The following is a 17,227-nucleotide window of genomic DNA, read 5'->3' as shown; positions in this document are numbered from 1 at the left end:
CACTGTTAATGAACAATGTTTTTTTTCTATTGGGTTTTAGTATATGTATAATATATTTGTTAAAGACTTTAATGGTATGGTTCAAAGTTTGAGTTTCGAGGAAAATCAAATTCGAGGAAAATTAACTCACAAAATTTAAGTGTTGCCATAAGCCAATAAAAAAAAAAAGTGAAATAGCCATGACTACGTGTAGGGAATGAGGAAAACTAGCCATTTTCTCATTTCTACCTTATTTTCCGTTAGTATTTTGTATGAATTGCTTACTCACTTTAGTTGGTTTTTTCTTTTTCCTTTCTGTATATAAAAATTCATGATGTTGTAAAGAAAATAATTTGAGAGACAATGGGGGAATTCTTAATAAAGCATTTCATAAATTATGATGTGTGGCATAGCCACCTTGAGGCTGGGTGGGTGTAAAAAACCCAAAATTTGGGCCCAAAATCTCTCTAAGAGATGTATTTTTGGGGTGAAAATTTTGAGAATTGGGGTTAGCTCTCCCTTGGACGGATAAAGTATCAAGTGGGCTGAGGGCCCTAGCTTCTCCACTCAATCGTTTGAAATTAGCCAACACGGGCCCTGTGCGACTGATGCAACTGGGCAGAGGAATTGTCTAAGCGTGAGTTCATGGAGAGGAACTTTTCTACAGCCCGGATAGGCACGTCAATGGCATCCAATGGCTGTCCCGGTTCTAGGGTTTTGATTCAAAGTGGCACGCCCAGCTACATCTTTTTTTAATCCAACGACTCACATTCAATTTAATCCAACAACTTACATTTAAATCCAATAGTCAAAATAATATTATTAATGAATCAAATCAGATCCAACTCCAAAACTCCATAAATAATCATCCATTTGTTCCCTAATCCAAGGAATATTCAATTTTCTCATATTTTACTACTAATTTTTTTTTTCTTTTCGGATTTTGAACATTTTTACATGAAAATGTTCATAAAAGTAAAACAAGATAGATTATATAAAAAGTAACTCCAAAATTATTATCCAAAAAAAAATATAATAATAACGAAATACAAAAGTTTAACAAATTATAGAAGTTGGGGTAGGAATTATAACTCAACCATTGGAGGAAAAATTGCCTAACCTTATACGTATAGATGAATAGTAGATACGGGGCAAAATTTTGGAATTATATACCCTTGGGTTAGAGATAGCCTTATATAGTGGTGTGGCTATCTTGGTAAATTGAACGACTATCCCTAATTCAATAGCAAAATTCAATTGCCTAATAAATTAAGGAATGAATGGCTTAACGATTGCACTAATTAGTGGACTGACATAAATGTTTTGCAACACTCCACCTCAGTTCTCAAAGCGGAAAGTGCGTTAACTCTAACAACCTTGTGAACTACTATGTGGTGTTCCACAACTCTGCAATCCTCTCAGCTAACCTCTTCTAGGTTGTCTACCACTATGCAACTCAATCATTTGCTAAATTTGGTCCAATGATAATCCAGATGACCTACTATGTTCTGAAGGTGCATTGATCCGTTCGTACAAATAGCTACCACCTCCGGGCATTCCATGATAATATGAGCAAACTCATAGTATGGTCTTATGGGACTGCACATGTGATCCTTCCCCAGAAAAAACCATGTGGTTTGCGCCTGAAGGCATTTTGAGCGTCTCCTAAAAAATGATTATGATGATTCCCTTGGAAGAACGTTGGGAGTCTCCCTTAGAAGTAGTTGAAGAGCCTCTTTATATAAGCCTATGATGTCCTGTATGAGAAGAGACATGAGACCCACCAAGATAAAAACCTATATGCTTTCGGGCTCTGCCCGAATGTGTATTAGATGATTAGCCTTATGACCGGGCTTTCTCATTCTACTTCTCACTCGCAATTTGGGTGATCCAAGACTCAACTGTTTATGGGTTAGTAGTACCATCAATCGTAGACGGACGATGAGTACAAAACTCTTTATACAAAGACTTCACCTTATCGGAAGTCACAAGAACGTGAGCTTAAACAAACTTAGTCAAATCATCAATGGCCTAAAAATTACCATCGGGACCATCATAATCGTGTCTAGCCTTATGATTAGAAGTATGAGCTCCGTCATTGTTGAGAACATCATCCTTAATAGGTTAGGTGGCACTGTGTGGGGTCGTCATAGTATGTCTGGTCAATAACAGAATTCAACATCAACGAATAAGTAAGACTCAAGAATGAACTCACACATTTACGTAAAGGTCTAGCTACCCATTACCTACCCAAGGCTTTCCTCACTTTAAGGTAAAGGTATAAGAACCTAATACCTAACCTCTGATACCACCAAAAGTTGTACGCCCTGATCCCAACATACATCCAGGATCGACATGTGACACTATGATGTAGGGTGTGTGAGGAATACAAACAAGATATACTAAAATTGAAATTCAAGGTAGAGCAAGCTAATGTGGCCTCTCCCATATATACAACTATACAACAAAATACACATAACCCTCACCAGGGTACCATATTCGTAGGCTCCCAAAAATGATAATCCAAAAGAAATACAAGGAAAGGTACAAGTGTAACCTAGTCACTTCAAGCACTCTAATCACTGCACTGCTACCCAAGAAGCACCTCTTATCTACTAAATCGTGTCACATGCACAACCGCTCCTTATACCATGGGAATGGTTCATCAGGCAATTAAAACGCAGATAAGTCGCGAAGCTCATGTAAGTGACAATAATCAAATATATATCATAATTATAAAACAAGTCCATCGATCTTAGTTTAGTAACATCATTCATAAACCGTTCATTGTAATGTCATAATCAAAACTCACTAGAAATCCTAAAAGAATCATGAAAACATCCACCGGCTTTTCTATATTAAACCACATAGGTTTTCATCCTTGCTTTTACAAATATGATAAGCTCATATTCATATAAATTTTACATCAAATTCACTTGTCTTTTCTTAGTTAGTTCCTTATATTTTTGAGTTATTTACTTTGTTTTTGTGTTTTGTAGGATTTGTCAAATAAAGAAAAGAAAAATAGCACAAGTGGAATATTAAGTAACAAATTCGTCAAAACTGCCTGTGCAGGTCAGCTGATTTTTGAAGCAAGTTGCGGACAGCTCAGAATGAATTAGAGAATGAGCCTTATATGCTTGGAAAGCTACGGATGTCTATGTTCTGGAGCATTTCACGGATTACTAATATCATTTTTCTAGAAGAAGTTATGGTCATTTTAACACTGAAAGGTTCCGAAGAGGCTGAGGAGTTTGTAACTGACAAGAAAGCGTTGAAAGCAACAAATCCAATAAAACTAGCAGCCAAAACTGATGCAGCCAAGAACAAACCAGTTGACACCTATTCAAATATCAGAGGAAATGGAATTAAAGATGAGGATTAAGAGGGAGTAATTGGCATAAAGGCTACCCAAGGAGTTACAATTGTTTTACCATTTCCTCTCATTTATTGTCATCACTAAATGGCTATTAGTGGGTGAGTTAAGGAGAAGAAAATGATGCAGCAAGAATTAGTTTAAAAGTAGCGTTGGGGAAGGAAGGAAAGGGGAAGCTTTAGTCGATTTCTTTGGGTTCTATTTTCTCAAACTCATGTCTCTCTTTTGTTTTAACTTAAGGATTGTGTAACTAAATTTTTAGTAGTTAGGGGCTGTTTGAAGCCCCGAATATGATTGCAAGTTTGTTATGACATTTCGTTTGAATTACTTTATGAACGGATGAAAATTGATTCACTATTTGTCTCATTGATGAATTCTTTATGTGTTTTCTACGGATGCATACTTAGTAATCATATCTAGGATTCTAATCCTATGAATATGTGTGTGACTGCCCTTGTTGAATGAGGACCTACATGTGTTCTAGAGTAGTACTTGTTAATTGCGATTAACATATGAACCAATTTCTAGGATAAGTAAGACAACGCTAGTACTTACGATGCCTTGTGATGACTCAAACTCTTTTTGTTCTTAATGATTTCTACTTGTTAAATCTATGAACACGACATTCTAGATTGCATGTTAGGGACTAAGTTAAGTTGAAAACGCCATTCTCTTAACATACTACATAAGAAAGAGTAATAGGTTGAGTCTTAACATTGAGCCAACTTGAGCATCTTCATCTGGAAATAGAAGGAATTTGAATGAAACATAACATGTTTGCATGATTATTTGGTGGTGGATAGCAATTCCCCTAACTCGTTTTTCTTAATTTGTTAATTACTTAAAATCTGTTTCTATTATGTTTTTGTTCGATTTAATTTAAATAGCAAATCAACTGTAGGGACAGCAGCCCAATAGAGACAACAACCCAGTTTTTGTGTAGCTCTGTGTGTCTAGTGTTTGCATATAAAATTTCGTAGACTTTAGATAAGTGTAAGTTGGGCTAATAATTATTTTTCAGTGGCTGGCCAGTAGGGACAGCAGCCCAGTTTTTGTGACATTTTAAGTAGTTAGATAAAACAATCTTCTGCGGGAAAGAGCTTTATTTTCATATGCTACAGTTGACAAATATTAGTGTTAATAAGGAAAATCAATAGGACATTTGTGTGCTACTTTGTGGTGTGCTTTTAATCCTATCAAAATACACTAAAAACTAGGGCTAGAGCAGCATTGTTTAGCTAAAGCCTACAATTCCTTAGACTTCTCATTCTAGACTAACTCAAGGAACCAAACGATTTCTAGGGATCTAGTTCCAGACTAACTCAATATAACTAGGAAGTACGAGGTGGGATTTCATACCGACTCAATGGAATCCATAAGATGTAAGGTTCAGACAAACTTAATGGAACCGAATAGGAAATGGGATTCCACACCAACTCAATGGAATCCAATAGAATATAGGATTCCAGATCAACTCAATGAAACCAAATTGGAAATGGGGGACCAACTTAACGGTTTCCAAGATGTGGGGTTTTGGACCAACTCAAAGGAATCGCAAAAAATTCTAGGAATCTGGTTCCAACCCAACTCAATGGAACTAGATAGGAACATGATTTTAGACCTGCAAAATGGAATCCACATGTTACGAGTTTGATTTCATATCTCCCTATAACATTGAGTTATTAGTCCTCCACTAGTTTTTTTTTTCTTTCCTTTTTTTCACAATCATTTAAAATATGCATGCCATATCAACATTGAGATATCAAAATACATTTTGTAAAATATATTAATAGCTGAATTTAAACGCATCAATTTAGTAGAAACTATAAATCTATACACTATCCATTAAGTATACAAGCATGGGAATCTCATGGGTAATAACTATAGGACCATATTTTCCACCTCTTTGGAATAGTGATTCATGCGATGATCGGACATCCATTTGAACTTAGATCCTGACCATTTTGACGACCCACTCTAGAGTAAGTAAGTCACTCTGGGCTGTACTACAACAAAATATCGACATGGGATGGTTCCTAAAGGAGTCCTAAATAGACCTAACAGCTGGAGTCTTAATGAGATTATGTGGTCCGCCACCTTATAGGCTCCAACCAGAATGCATGCACGTAGGTCCTAGTGTTACATTCAACAACTCTCCACTCAGACCCTATTAATCCTCAGTCAAATCTTAACTGCCAAATCCCAACTGTCGATCTGAATTGTCTGACTGATGGTGCACTGTCCCATGTTGCGCAGGGTATAGATTGCTCTGGTCCATGCTGTTGATGTAGAAAAACACATTGAGCCTCACTTCTGATTCCAACTGCTCTTATGACTCAAACAGTTGGCAGAGAACTCAAGATGCTTATAAAAGGCCATTTTACTTCTCATAAAAGGTTAGACATTTTGATCTCACTTATAGCAATTTGATTATCCTTCCCTCAAATATTAACTTGATAGTCGGAGCACCTACGCGGAACCACCCTTGACATCTGGTTTCATAATACTTTTCTTGTCTTTATTCTTACATATTCACTCTACGAACCTGCATAGAATTTGGTCCAATAGTTTGCTACTTTAATTGAGAGGCTATATTCATATCCCCCACAAACCACTCTACTCACATTTATGGCTCCAACCCTTATTCCAAGGATAACTCCCCTGCCCAAATCATGTCCATGCTCTTGAATCCTATTAGAAAGATACTCAAGGGACTAAGCAATGCCATGAGAGACTTGTATGGGAACCACTTTAATACCAGGTCAAAGAATTAAGTTGTCTTTCATGATATTGAGATGCACCTCATAACCTTCTGTTTTCTCGAGCCAAGACATTATCGGAGTTTTGGTCACCGGAATGGGTATCTTGAACACTCTGAAAGAGTCTGTTCTTACCGTTATTAATACTCATTCGCAGGATAGAGTAACTAGTGTAGAGATGCCACTAACAGTGCAACCTTGTGATACGAGGGTCCAAACAACAACCCCAAGAAACTTCACACGGATTAACTTTGACCTCTTAGGTTTGAGCCACCTCCAATTTGATTTTACACCCCAACCGTAGGTCGATGATGACCTATTATTTGTGGACCTGGTATGGGAAGCTTCTCCTGACAAACTCATTCAGCTTCACATAAAGTATTTCAGATGAGACTACAATTCCTTTAGCCACATCATGTTGTATAGAAATGTCATGGCTCTATACAACAACAACGACCTTATGATGTGCAAAATTTTCCCCTCGACTTTGAAGTGAAGCGGCATAAAGTGGTATATTTGTGTTGTTCCTTCCGTCTGGGTCAAGGCCTTTTCCACCAATCGAGAGGTGAAGCGAGGAATGGATACATTGTTACTAATCTGGTAGAAGGAGGAAAGCCTCCGTGAGTACATCAAGTGTTTTTGCATGGAGATCATATAGGTGGACACACCAGATGATCATATAGCCACCAATGCTTTTTATAAGTGACTTCCCATCCCAAGCTTAGCAAAAAGCTTCACAAACGGAAATACAAGTATATTATTTGTTACAGTGCTTTAACGAGGCTGAGGAGATTGTGGCCTGGGATTAGGAGTATTGCAAGATTAGCAAACCAATCAAAACATCGACCAAATCTTTTGTGGACTCGCACAAATCTGATTGGAGAGACAGTTAGCCAAGTAGGAACAATTTGGAAATAAGCAAAATCAGTGACAGCTAAACTAAGGTAGCCGCTTCGCCACTCTGGCTAACACTTATTTACGTCGGTTTCCATGTTGAAAAGGCTGTGCAGGGTTACAGTTGACATTTTCTGGCTGATTTGTTGCCTTTTTGAGGTTCTTGCTGTATATTCTTTCGACATTCGACAGCGAAGACTTCGTCACTGAAACCTAGGTTGAATTCTATAATGTCCTTACCTTTATCCTCCCATCCCTCAAGTTGGGGCCATTGCATGTCATAACTTTTGGTTTGGAATATATCCATTAAGCATTTTCCATTTCACCAGAAGGCTCCCAAATGACCTCTGGTGGCTTGGGATCGTTGCTTCATAGGCGATACATGTTGCCGTCGTCAGAGCATGTCACAACAACTACCCATTTTTTTCTTTGGCATTTTGGTACAGGGTTTCTTCATGAATTTTTGCATTGACATTCTTTCTCAGAGTTTGACAAATGTTGGAAGGATGTCCCATGTATAGATGGTAATGATAGTACCTAAGATTCTTCCTATCTTCCCTAGACGGGGCTTCGTAAGGTCTAGGTGGTTTTATAACCGCAACATGGTGTTAAGGATAGCAAAGAACTTCTTCCTATCTTCCCTAGACAGGGCTTTGTAAGGTCTGGGTGGTTTTATAACAGCAACATGGTGTCAAGGATAGCAAAGAACTCCTCATCACTGGATGATAATGGGGGATAAATTTCCCTATCTCTATCACTTTCCTTCATTTTTCGTGGGTTGTAGTCGGACCTGTCATCCATGACTAGGGCTTGGTGAGCTTTTTTCTTATCACTTTTTTGGACCTCCATATGGAAGACTTAATTGGTATGCTGGTCTTCTTTACTACTTCCAAGAGAGAATTGGCTAATGCCTATGTTCTCTAAGTACACCCTACAATCTAGGATAATATTTCTGATACAGATCTCCACAAGTGCTTCCTCATGCTTCATGTCGTAGTAGCCAAAGATAAGGTCCCCAAAGCGCTTGACAAAAGTCATAGGGTCATTCTCGTGCTTGTGGCATATGTTGTTGACCTAGGCTATGGTAATGCTGAAGTTCCTTCCGAGTGCAAATACGAGGATAGTATAGCGGCACAAGTAAGGGTTTCGAACCACAGGGACTGAGAAACAACTTAGTAAAACCTTTGACTCTTACAAATTAGCATTAGTTAAAGACTCATATGACTTAAAATGGAGGTTTGAGTAATTTTGGAAAGGAAATAAAAACAGAAAGAAAAGGGAAAAATTAGAACTATCTAAAGACAAACCTAAGACATGGAATAGGTTAGAAACATTTTTAGGACATAAATTTGACTTCGAATAAACAAAGGCCTTCCCCTAAACATTCCAGAATCAGTGATATGATCTTTTAACTTATCCTTTTCAAATGCACAACTAAGATGTTCACATATCTAGCTTGGCATATAACTAGATTGTATGAATCCTCTCTTACTTTGCATGTTAGATGCATGACATATACATAAAACTTATATTTTTTGGTGCAACCTAGCATGGCATATACTCAGATTTAGCACCTAGAAACTCATGAAGGATGAAAAGGATTATGAACATCACATGAACCCTAGAACATGGCATTTATCCTAGAACTTCATGGAATCAATTTACATGATTAGTTCTTAACCTAACCACATGTTGCTAATGAATGAAAGAAGATATGGCAGTCATCCTTATCATTCTCAACAAAAAGCAAACATAAACAAGGTAGCTAAGCTTGAAAATATGTGCTTGAAAGGATTGAAACAGAAAATTGATTCTAGCTTGCAAATGAAATTGATAAACTAAAATTGCATCATAACATTAATTGAATCATGTCTAGGGCTTCAAAGCAGCCCTAAGTATCCATAAACTAAATTAAAAACATAACAAAATACATAAAAAGTTAGGAAAGCTAGAACCTAGAAACTGCTCAAGGCTAAAGACTGTTGCTCTCTCCAGATTCTCCTCTTTGTTGTTGTGTATCTTTCTCCTATTTAAAGGCTTAGGACTTATCTAAGAAGAAGATGAAGAAATCTGATAAGAAGATGAAGAAATTAAACTCAAGACAAAGTGGATAAGGAATTAGCTCAAAAGAGGAAACAATATCCAAAACCTTATCCAACATTATCCAAAACCTTATCTTATCTTATCTTATCCTACCCTAACCTTATCATGCCTTAATCCTAGCTGCAAGGGGACCTAAATATATACTTCTAGCACCTATTTCTAGAAGCATTCTCTTCTAGAAGGCCCAAATCAGCCACAAAGCACATTAGTTCTAGAAACCCTACAAAAGTGGCGCCTATTCCCTTCTAGAATGCCTTGCCTTGCCTTGCAAGCCACTTTCCTTTTCCTTCAATTGTTGCCACACCTCTCTAGGCCTTATCCCTTTTGGATTCTGATTTGTTAGGCCTTATTCCTTGTGGATTTGGGTTACACAAATCCTTTTCTGAAACTAATTGGGCCAAACCCTCTCCTAAGTGGATTAAATCAATTGTGTCGAAACCTAGGGCCTTAATCTTTCAAAATCTGCTAAGTTGTAACCCTAATCTAATTAACCGTAGGGTTGGCCGAACTATATATTCATATTTTCAGCCACAAATTCGCATCAACCCCTTATGCCATTCAGAAAATCCTTGCCCCAAGCCCTAGCCTCTATTCTCCATCATCCATTCAATCCCCACACCTCCATACACAATCAGCCACACCCTTTCACCCTAATCAGCCATCATTCATCATCCCAAGCAAGAATACATCGTTCATAACCCCCAAAACCATCACCCGCATCTTGTGCCGCAACAAGGAAGATGAAGGAAAGCCCTAGCCGTGCATGCCATTCGACCTGGAATTGCTGGAACGTTTTAGGTGTAATCTTTCTTGTGTTTTTCAATGTTTAATTTCAAGAATCTTTGCTTTGTGAGCATGAGGAACTAATCCCCTTTTGGCTAGGGGGAATTTCGAAACCATGGCTATATTTGAAATATGATTTGATTACTTCCAGTTGTGATTTCATGAATTGAGAATCCAATTTACTTATCTGTTTGAATTAAAACTTGTTTGTGTATGTGGGTTGAGAGTGCACACTTAATTTGCATGCATAAATCTGATGCTAGGATATAAGGAAGCTTCACCTAATCTTTGTGAACGTATATTCATAAGTAGTAAAGGTTGTTAGTCACAATCATGTTAAGTAAATTCTTGGCATAAGTATCATGTGCTTTCATAGTTATGAGTGCCTCGTCAACACCTATGATTTTTGTAGAATTTAATGATCTTTGATTGTTTCTCTATTATGCGCTTTCACGTAGAGAACTTTTGAGGAATAATTTGATTGCAATGCGCTAATTCCATTCAATTTAATGACTTAAGGAAAATATGAAGGTTAATTTAAGTGTACCTAATTAACTTGGGGTGTTGAGGTTAATGATTCATTGAAAAAGCAACTGGAGATTGTTTTGTATGCAAGTATGTCATGTGTTGAGAAAGACCTCCTGGCTAGCCCATCATCCATCTAATTTCACCAAATTCGTGCAAATCTACCTAGTTTAAATTCTTGTTTTGCTTACTTTATTTTCGTCCAAAACCAAATCCCCCTTTATTTTAGAGTGTCTAACTAGTTAAAATCTGTTTTAGATTGTGTTTTCAAGTGTTTTGAGTCAAGTTAGAACCAAAATTCGTCCAAAATTGTGTTTAGAGTCAAATCTGCCCAGTTTGTGTTTTAGGCAGTTTTGAGTGTTTTTAGCTTATTTTGAGTCTTGTGAACTTGTTTTGAGTCTTTTAAGTTGAGTTAAGTGTTTTAAAGGTTAGTTTTATCTATTTGAGTCAGTTTAAAGTGTTTAGCAATCTCTCCTAATCCCCGGTTTAAGAACGATCCCTACTTACTTATATACTATAAGTGTTAAAAGAGGGTTTAATTTGTGTGTTAAGTTAATTTTCCCATCACTAATCTAATAAAAACTGACTCAAGAATACAAAACTAGGCTTAAAAACACTTAAATAAACTCAAAGACTCTTAACTAAACTTATATGACTTAAAACAAACTAAAAAGACTCAAAACAACACAAAACAATCAAATAGACTCAAACTAGACTCTAGGACTCACTTTGGACGAAAATTGAATTATTTTGACTCAAAACACTTAAAAACACACAATATGACATATTCTAACTAATTTTACACGACAAAGTAAAGGAGATTGGGTTGTTGACGAATTTAAAGTAAAAACAAGTAACTTAAAGACTTAAACAAAGTTTGGACGAATTTGGGGAAACTATGGGTGATAAGCTAGCTAGAGGATTCTTTTCCACACATGATACATTTGAACACAAATTGATTTCCAGTTGCTTTTTCAATAAATCATGAACCTTAACACCCCAGATTAACCGTGACATCACTAATTAACCCTCAGATTTTCCTTAAATCATTGAATTGGATGGACAACGCATCGGCAACCAAATTATTCTTCCCAAGTTCCCTACAAACATTGAAAACAAAAGATAGATTACACCTAAAAACGTTCCAACAATCCAACTTGAATGCAAAAACGTCCAAGGCTTCTTCTCCTCTCATTCTTCCTTGCTATGCTGCGGCATAAATGTTTTAGGGTGTGAAAAGTGGGTTGTAGGGTGTTAAGGTCAAGTATAGATGTATGGGAGGAAGATATGATGAAGGAAAAAGTGTGGAATGGTGTATGGAGGTGATGAGGGCTGCAGGATGATGTCTTAAAGGATGAATAATGGCTGGTTGTGTATGTGAGTGAATATATGTGTGTATGGGTGCGGCCAAGGTCTTAGGGAAGATGTGATGCGTGATTTTATACGCACACAAATTAAACCCTCTTTTCGTCAAATTGTAGTATATGTATAAGTAGGGATCGTTCTAGACCGGGGATTAGGAGGGATTGTTAACCACTTGGATTTGACTCAAAAACGTAAAATAACAATATGAAACACTATGCTAGACTCAAGGAATGCAAAACTAAACTTTAAAACACTAAAACAAACCAAAAGACTCAAAACAGCACCAAAACACTCAAAACTGCCTTAAAATCACTTTCTGGGCAGTTTTGAGCACCTTGAGTACTTTGGACGAATTTGGGAAACAAAATGAATCAAAACACTTACAAACACAAACTAAATGTATTTCTAACTAATCTAACACTTTAAAAGAAATGGGGGATTGGTTTTGAATGAAACTTGAAATAAAAACAGAACTTGGAAACAAACAGATTGTAAAAACGAAATTAATAAAATAAAATGATGAAAAACTAGTTAGAGGGTTCCTTATCCACACATGAACATAAGCATATAAATTGACTCCCAGTTATGACTTCAACAAACGATGAATGACAATGCTCCAAGTTAATTAGGTCCGCTTAAATTAACTTTCAGATTTCCCTAGATTCATTGGATTGGATGGGTTAGCGCATACAACAATCCAAAGCATTCCTAATCAAAGTCCCTAACCATGGAATACGCATGATAGAGACATTCAACAAAGATCATTAAGTTCAACGGAAATCATAAACATCGACTAGGCATTCATAACTATGGAATACGCATGTTAATCCAGCCTAGGGTTTACTAAACACAATCGTGACTAGCGATCTTTACTACTCATGAATATAAGTTCATAACGATTAGGTGAAATTCCCTTATATCCTAGCATCAAGTTTAGGCATGCAAATTAAGTGTCGACCCTCAACCCACATACATAAACAAGTTCTTAATCAAAACAGAAAAGTAATCCACATCTAAAGTTCATGAGTTCATAACTGGAGTAAATCAAATCATAACCAACATATGTCCATGGCTTCAAATTCGCCTCTAACTAAAAAGAAATTAGTTCCACATGTTTAACATAATTGAACGACAAGTTAAATTAAACATGAAAACAGAAACAAGAAAAGAAAGAACAAATGGATGGAATTGAATGAATGGAAAGTTAGCTACGGGGTTCATCTCCACATATGTTATACTTGCATAATAAAATGATTTCCAATTGCGTTTCAATAAATCATTAATTCTCAACACCCCAAGTTAACCGTGATGCACTAATTAACCTTCAAATCTTCCTAACGTTATTGAATTGGATGGGTTAGCGCATACAACAATTCAAAACATTCCCCACAAGTCCCCTACATGATTGCATAATAGAGATACAAGCAAGAATCATTACGCTCTATGAAAATTATAAGTATTGACGAGGCAATTGTAACTATGAATGCATGATACTCTTGCCAAGAATTCATTTAACGCGATTGTTTATAAGCAACCTCCACTACTTGTGAATATAAGTTCATAACGATTAGGTGAAACTCACTTATATTCTAGCGTCATATTCATGCATGAAAATTAAGTGCGCATTCTCAATAAACATACATAAATAAGTTATCAATCAAATAGTTAAACAAATTGAATCCACAAATTATGAAACGCAATTAGAAGTAATCAAATCAAAACGCAAGCATAAACATATATTCAAATCACCCCCTAGCTAAAGGGGATTTAGTTCCTCATGGTACAAAACAAAGAGAATCAAAGAAACACCTAAACATTCCAACAACTCAAACTTGAATTGTATGAACGTTTAGGCCCTCTTCTCTTCCATTCCTCATTCGTACAAAACAAAGAGTATTGAAATTAAACATTGAAATCAAAGAAACACCTAAACATTCCAACAACTCAAACTTGAATTGTATGAACGTTTAGGCATTCTTCTCTTCCTCTTCGTTGTAGCACAAGGTCTAAGGATAGTTTGATGGTGTGAATGGTTTGGGGAGTGGTGGAGATGGAAGGATGGTGTTTGGATTGTAAGGGAGGGCACGGCACAAGGGAGTTTTGATGTCTACATTCTGAAATGTGGAAGGATGTATGAAATGTGTGTATGAATGAGTGTGAATGCAATGGATGCTTATTTATAGGTGAAATGGGGGGAACATGACAGCTAGGAGGGAATGTGGCTGCATGTTTGAATGATTAAAGGATGCATGTGGGTTGGAATTGCATGTGCAATGAATATGTGGCTGCATGTGCAAGGGGACAATCTGAAAATGCATGTGAAAGCATGTGTTGGCTGCAATGATGAAATGGATGGGAGTGCATGTGGCTTAATTAATTAAAGGGAGTGCATGTGCAATGTTTTAAAGGATGGAATGCATGTGAATATGATGGAAATCTGATGGGAACTCATGGCAATGATGGTGTTTGTTTGAATGATTGCAGATTGTGTGGGTGAGTGATTAGGTTGGAAATGCATGTGAATGCAAGGTGTGAATGATTATGAGTGCATGTGGGTGAATTAAAGGATGGAATGCATGTGAATTAGGTTGGAAAGGCTGATTTATTTGAAGATGCATGTGCAATGAAGTGGAATGATAGCTAGGTTGAATATGCATGTGGAATGACAACTAGGGTGTGTTGGTGTGTGTATGGGAATTTCTGGTTCTAAGGCTTTGTTTGATTGGGCTAGGCCCTTTGTTTTATGTCCTAAAGTGCATAAGTGGCCTTCAATTTCGTCCATCCTCTTGGCTCCATGGTTAAGCTATCCAATCCATGCCCAAAAATGCTCCAAATAGCCTCAAAATGCACTTTCTTGCTCCCTTTGCCATTAGGACCTAAAAACAAACGAAAATAGCTTAAACTACTGAAACAACTATGAATTAACAACATAAATGCACGAAAACAAGCTAAGTAAGTCGCCTAAATATGCTCCTATCAAGATGAATGAGACTTAGCTATTTTGTCCAAGAGAATTAAGGGTCAGAATCCAATCCAAATAAGTAAGTAAGATCAGAAATTAAAGGTAATAGGAAGGTGACATGCGGCAAGAAAAGGGAAGGAAAAATTCAAGCCAGAAAATAGGAGAGAAAAGGAATGTAGGGTGTGGCATTGTCTAGGATTAAAAGGGAATGTGATCTTGGGAAACAAAATAGGGAAGAAGCAATCCCCTTGCACGGCAAGGATTTAGAATAGAATAGGAATGTGTTTTAAGGCTGAAATTAGATAAGGATTTAGGCTACCTTGTGTGGCCAGGAATAAGGAAAGGGAAAGTAGGTGCGGCAAGAGCTAGAATAATACAAGGAACCTTTGGTTTATGTCCTAGAATGCATAGGAGACCTTCAATGTTGCTAAAACTTAGGGACATTTAGGATTAGGAAAGGTCAAACCAAAATAGAAAACCTTGGCTTAACTTTCCTACTTCAAGTAGGAAACCTTCTTCGATTAGGAATCCTTCTTCGATTATGAATCCTTCTTTCATTAGGAATCCTAACATCTTTAAGTCTTCAATTTCGTCCATTCCTTTTGCTCCAAGCATATGTTGTACATTCCAAGCCCAATTTTGCTCCAAAAGGCTCCAAAATGCACCTTATTGCTTCATAACGACTATGGACCTACAAACACACGAAAATAGGTTTAAAATACTAAAATAACTAAGAACTAACAACATAAATGTAAGAAAACAAGCTAACTAAGTTGCCTAAATATGCTCCTATCACAAACACACGAAAATAACTCAAAATACTAAAATAACTATGAACTAACAACATAAATGTAAGAAAACAAGTTAACTAAGTCGTCTAAATATGCTCCTATCATTTATAACTCATAACAACCAACTTTTAGTATTGAAGTAACTGAAAACTAGCTGTTATCAGAATTTGTAACTGAACAGCTCCTCTTTATTTTGTTATAACTTCTTGTCGAACCCTCCAAATCACAAGCTATAAAGACCATTAGAAAGAAGATTTACAAGGCTTTCCAACCATATATGGCCCATTTTCTAATTCGTTCTGCAAACTTTGGGGAAAAGCTCGCAAGTTGGCTGCTTTGCAAGGGCCTTTTCTAGAAGATCTTGGGCCACTTGTCACAATATTCAAAATAAGATGATTTCTTCAAGTCCTTACTTTCATCCTGAAATACAATACAAACAACAAAATACCTTACGATGCATAGATTTTAAGTCAAAAACCTAAGTAAAAGAGGGGCATATAAATATAACTTTATGCACTCAACATGTAATCGTATATTCATGCTAAAAATACTTCTTACAGATCTTGCTTGTTAACTTCTCCTAGGTTTGAATGGAACTTGGCACGAGGGTAGCATATCACGTATAGGTGCGATCAATTAGGTTTTTGAAAAACTCAATGAAGGTTATAGTTGCCAACATGAGGGCCTAAAGCATCGATGAAATGACTTTTATGCTTCTTAGTGCTACCCTTCCTTTGTCGAAGAGGATAAAGTTAGAAGTTTCATAGTTTTTAGGAAATGGCATGTGGAAATGACTGACTAGGTATAGGGGCTCAGGAACATACTTCCAATCCTCGGAGCTTTTATGCAACTCATTCTTTAACATGGTGATAACGTATTCTTGAGTGACAAAAGATAATCCCTTCTCAAAATCCTTGTTAGCAACAACGATCGATTCTTCCTGGTAAGTCTTTTTCCTCTGCACACAGTTCTTCACACTTATCTTCTTGCTTGGCTTTGGGATTGAGTTTTTCAACTCATTCACAAACACAACAATTTCTTTTTGCTTTACCTAAAGCATGAAAGACAGCGATGACATCTGGCATGGTGTACTTATCTAGTTTTATTTGGCTTTCTTGGTGCAGCTCATTAGGCTGGCATTCATTTAGTCGGGAAGTGACCTTGCCTGCCTCTTCTGAGGCGTTGCCACTCCTGGTATCATTTCTTCTCAATCTTAGAGCCGTTGAATCAAGATCGTGACCTAGTCCCTAGTGAGGTTGCCAATTTAGGTTGGGGGATTTTAGGTCGAACAAGACATAAGCTTTGGCGAACACCTTTTTACCTCTCCTAGTCTATTTGAATACAAGTTCGAAGATACCTCAAAAAAAATATTATGTCTTAGGAATCTTAGTTAGATTGATGGCTCGAAGATAACATGATTAGACAAATAATGACTTGTCTAAGCAAAGCATGGTACGAAAGCTAGAAACATGTTAGTTTAGCGTGAGGGAGAATTTTGCATGATTGCATGACGTTCAGGGTTGGGTGATCTGGGTTTCTTAGGGTTCTAAAAATGCTTCTATTGACTAAAGAAGATCAAGGGAAGCTTGAAGGAACCAAAAATATTGTAGAAAGATTACTCTCTCCAAGATTCAAGGTTGCTTACACTTGGAGAGAAATTTCCCTTGCTTAGTGCAGTACAACCTTGAAT

This window comes from Pyrus communis, chromosome 8, assembly GCF_041283825.1.
Source record: "Pyrus communis isolate YQ-2024b chromosome 8, ASM4128382v1, whole genome shotgun sequence".
Lineage (NCBI taxonomy): Eukaryota > Viridiplantae > Streptophyta > Magnoliopsida > Rosales > Rosaceae > Pyrus > Pyrus communis.
Note: the sequence above shows the minus strand (reverse complement) of the source record.